This window comes from Pteronotus mesoamericanus, unplaced genomic scaffold (assembly GCF_021234165.1).
Source record: "Pteronotus mesoamericanus isolate MK-2021 breed Mesoamerican mustached bat unplaced genomic scaffold, CSHL_Meso_final contig_303, whole genome shotgun sequence".
NCBI lineage: Eukaryota > Metazoa > Chordata > Mammalia > Chiroptera > Mormoopidae > Pteronotus > Pteronotus mesoamericanus.
In genome coordinates, this window is record NW_026555130.1 from 72426 (window position 1) to 77483 (window position 5058).

Below are 5058 nucleotides of genomic sequence, written 5' to 3' on the forward strand. Positions count from 1 at the left end.
GTGTTACTGGGGAACATGGCAAGTTAATGGGGTGCAGCCTCAGTAGCCCTTCCCCTCCTCCTCCGCTCTTTTCCCATTAAATGTAGACTCTCCTAATTTGCCTCTCCTCTACTTTTTCCTGTCTTGAAATAGTCTGCCTTTCATGTCTTTTTTTTTTGTTAAGATTTTATTTATATAGTTTTGGAGAGAGGAGAAGGGAGAGGGAGAGAAACATCGATGTGAGAGAGAAACATTGATTCATTGCGGGGGTGGGGGGTCAAACATGCAACCGGGCCTGTGCCCTGACCTGGAATCAAACTGGCAACCTTTCCGTTTGTGTAACATTGGCCAACCAACTATGCCCCACCAGTCAGGGTAGTCTGCATTTATTTCAAAAGTTTGCCCATCCCCTAAGCCAAACAAGCTGTCCTGTTCTTGAGCCCTCCCCTTCCTCTTCTTGAGAAATACCTTATTTCATGCCCTGTTTTATATCCTCAGGCATTTTATTCATTGGCTCTTTCTAACCAGTGTACTGAGAGGAAGGAAATGTACATTTATGAAGTACCTGTTGAGTACCAAATGCTTTAAGTTTTTTCTTTTAAGCATTTACTGAACAGAACCAGGACTTTGAATTTGGATCAAAGCACTTGGCTCTCCTGTCCAGTCGGCTTCCCATTCTATTAAACGCTTAACTGTGTTTAAAAGTTTGCATTGTCTCCTTGGCAGGACTCTTACTAAGATCTGGAGGGCTTTCTCTCTCCCGTGCACAGTGGCAACTTTTACGGAAGAACTGATTGCGCCAGTTGTAAAAGAAGAGGCAGTGGTCCCAAACAGTAAGATGACTGTCGTGGGTGTTGGACAAGCTGGTATGGCATGTGCCATCAGCACTCTGGGAAAGTCTCTGGCTGATGAGCTTGCTCTTGCAGATGTTTTGGAAGATAAACTCAAAGGAGAAATGATGGATCTGCAACATGGGAGCTTATTTCTTCAGACACCGAAAATTGTGGCAGATAAAGATTACTCTGTGACCACCAATTCTCAGGCTGGGGTGGTGACCACAGGAGTTCACCAGCAGGAGGGAGAGGGTTGCCTCACCTGGTGCAGAGGAGTGTCAATGTCTTCAAATTCATTATTCCTCAGATCGTCAAGTACAGCCCTAACTGCATCATAATTGTGGTTTCTAACCCAGTGGATATTCTCACATATGTTACCTGGAAACTAAGTGGATTACCCAAACACTGTGTGATTGGAAGTGGATGGAATCTGGATTCTGCTAGATTTCGCTACTTTATGTCTGAAAAACTTGGCATCCATCCCAGCAGCTGCCATGGATGGATTCTGGGAGAACATGGCGACTCAAGTGTGGCCGGGTGGAGCGGAGTGAACGTGGCAGGTGTTTCTCTTCAGGAACTGAATCCAGCAATAGGAACGGACAATGATAGTTAAAGTTGGAAGGAAGTGCCCAAGATGGTAGTTGAAAGTGCCTATGAAATTATCAAGCTAAAAGGATATACCAACTGGGCTATTGGATTAAGTGTGGCTGATCTCATTGAATCAATATTGAAAAATTTATCTAGGATTCATCCAGTGTCAACGATGGTGAAGGGGATGTATGGAATTGAGAATTAAGTCTTCCTGAGTCTTCCATGTATCCTGAATGCTCGGGGATTAACCAGTGTCATCAACCTGAAACTGAAGGATGATGAGGTGGCTCAATTCAAGAAAAGTGCAGATACCCTGTGGAACATCCAGAAGGACCTCAAAGACCTGTGACTTCAGGCTCCTAGGCTGTAGAAATTAAAAATGCAATGTGATTAACCATGAGCCTTTAGTTTCCATCTATGTACATGGATCACAGTTTGCTTTTATCTCCCTAAATATGTGAATTTGAGCTCACAGAATCAAAGCCCATGCTTAGTTTAATGCTTGCAATATGAATCCTTGAACAAATAAAATTAATGATCATAGTGTGAAAAAAAAGTTTGGAAAGCACTGATATATTATAATAACATACTACACAGTTTCCTTCCTCTTATCTCTTCCCATTTTAATCTGTGCTTCACTCTCCCACCAAAGTTATCTGTCCAAAGCACAAACCTGATTGTCATTCTCATGTTTTAAAATCTATTGTGTTGAATCCCCAGTACTGTCACCTGTAAATTCCTTGGCGTAATGTAATGTAGGCAGCTTTCCAAAATCAGATCTCCAGCCTGCCTTAGCTGATTACATTTCCTCACACTGCTCTCCCCACATACCCTACATTCTGTCATGAAGTAGTGCCTGTATTGCTGAGACAGCCTATCCTGTTTGTGTAATTCATTTCTTGAGTGCTATGTGCTTGAACCTTTGCTACAGATAGGAGAACGATCAACACCATCACCTAACCTCAGAGAGCCAATTATTAAACAGTGCTGTACTGCCGGAATCTAGGCCCCTACTTGCTTGCTTATTTGTCTGCTTCTCCCATTCGATTGGAAACTCTTAAGGACAAAGACTGTCACTTATCCACCCTGTATTCCCAGTAACACTTAATAAATATTTATAAATGAATATATCTACTTGAAACTAATATCCCACCTCTCAAGCGTTCCATTAAATATAAAGTGTGAAAAGATATCATAAACTTCAAATGTTAGCTTTTTCTAAAGTTTTATTTATTTATTTTTAGAGAGATGGGAAGGGAGGGAGAAGGAGAAGGAGAGAAACATGAATATGTATTATGAGAGAAACACCAGCAACCCAGGCTTGTGCCATGACTGGGAACCGAATTGGGAACTGTTTCCTTCGCAGGAATATTCAACCCTCAGGCCTCCTTAGCTTTTATGGTAATATGGTTCTTACACCTGCAACTCGTTTTCTAGTGATTTTTACTCTTTCTGAAAGCATTCTTTCCTTTTTTTAAATTTTATTTATTTATTTTTATGGAGAGGGGAAGGTAGGAAGAAAGAGAGGGAGAGAAATATCGATGTATGAGAGCGAAACATTGATAGACTGCCTCTTGCACACCCATAACCATGGACCTGGCCTGCAACTGAGGCATGGACCCCGACCAGGAATTGGACCAGAGGTCCTTTGGTTCTCAGGCCGATGTTCAGTCCACTGAGCCACACCAGCCAGGGCTGAGAGCATTCTTTTAGACTGCTTACTCTTTCAGTTTTGTTTGTGATTACCATTATACCAAAAGCCTGACCTCAAATTCATTCAGGTCCTGTATTTAACTGCCTCTTCACCTGAAAAAATAACACAATTAATACTAGTTTAACACTGGCCAGCTGGCTCAGGTGGTTGGAGCACCTTCCCTTACGCCAAAACGTTGTAGGGTCAGTTCCCGGTCAGGGCACATACCTGGGTTCAGGTTCAGTCCTAGGTCGGGACGTGTACAGGAGGCAACCGATGGATCTCTCTTTCACATCCATATTTCTCTCTCCCTCTCTTCCTCTTTCTCTAAAATAAATAAACAAATCTTTGGGTAAGGATTAAACAAACAATAATTTTAGAAACCCCACCAACCTTAGTTAAAAAAATTAAAAATAAAACCAGCTTATACCTTTCTTCCTATCCCTCTACCAACCTAAATAATGGAATGAAATCACTTTTACACCAACCTCCCCTTTTTTTTAAAAAAGATGTTATTTATTTACTTTTAGAGAGAGGGGATGGGAGTGAGAAAGAGAGGAAGAGAAACATGTGAGAGATATATTGATAGGTTGCCTCTCACATGCCCCTAACTGGGGACCTGGCCTGCACCATAGGCATGTGCCCTGACTGGGAATAGAACCAACAACCTTTTGATTTGCAGGCCAGTGCTCAAGCCACTGAGCCACACCAGCCAGGGCCTAACCTTTTTTTTTTTTTTTTTTTTTTTTTTTAGTCACCATTCACTCTTATGTGATCAGGAGTGAGTCTTTGATTTATTTCTTACCCTTGTGTCCTATATTTCTTCAATTCTCCCAAGTCCTATAGCTTTGTCCATTTTCACTATCATTAACATAGAACAGGCTTTATTGCTTGTTGAAATACAGAAAAAGATGCAATACTGGACACCACAATAGTTTGAATTCAGATATAATGCAGTTGGCATCTGGCCCTCAACCCCCACCACCTCCAGCTGGCTACCTGCAGGCTTCCTCTGGTTATTTCATTAATCTTGTAATAATGCAACCTCACATTTTATGTCATTGAATATATTGGACCTTAGGAGTAGTGTGGCATAGTTTTACTATACTCTGTACTGGTAGTTAAAAAAAAAAAAGTAAATGCAATAAGCAATAAACATTAGTAATATAAATTTTAATAACCTATTAGTTCAAGTTAATTGTATGGAATGTTTTGTGACCATTGATTAATGGGCATCTTTTCACAGTGACCTGGGAAACATTTGCAGCACTAACTACTGTATCATGTGCATTCTTTATAAAGCACTCTATGCTTTAGGAGAATAACCAATTTATTATCTTTTAATTACTTTTGTTACTATACATAGAGAAAATATATCTGAAGGTCTGAGAATTGGTATAATGAAAAATGGAAGTTATTTGGATGTCAATGGGAGAGGTAGTACTAATACTAATGGTAATCTGCAAAAATAATTGGTAAATCTTGTACAGTCACTTAATAGTAATTGCAAAATGGGAATAGTTAAACACTTGAAAAATAAAAATTTTAAAGAGATTTAGATTTAATGATATTCTAAGAAATAATTTATTAAAGCTGGCAGATTAAATCAATTAACCATAAAGAATTGGACATGTAAAATGAAGAAAACTGAAAATGAAATAGAAAGTTACCGAAACAAATAATGATATGCCCTTTGAAACAAAACAAACTAGCAATTCCAAGAGACAAACTAATAGATTTTCTAATAATTTTTATTAAAATACATTTGCAGTTTGACATTAAATGAAAGCATAATAATTTTTTCAGTTTGTTACATTTATTGAATCCTAAACATGGCCAATTATGGTCCACAAAGCTCTGGATGGAAGATGAACAAAAATTAAACTATAGCATCCACTAACTGACCTATCACTAAAGATAGAAAATATATATAATTATAGACACTCTAAGGCTTACAAAAAT

At 39.2% G+C, this 5058-nt stretch overlaps 1 pseudogene; it reads left to right on the forward strand.

Annotated features, from left to right (window-relative positions):
* The first annotated feature begins 446 nt into the window (after window positions 1-446).
* On the forward strand, window positions 447-1959 carry LOC129072090 (L-lactate dehydrogenase B chain-like; annotated as a pseudogene).
* Window positions 1960-5058: the final 3099 nt, after the last annotated feature.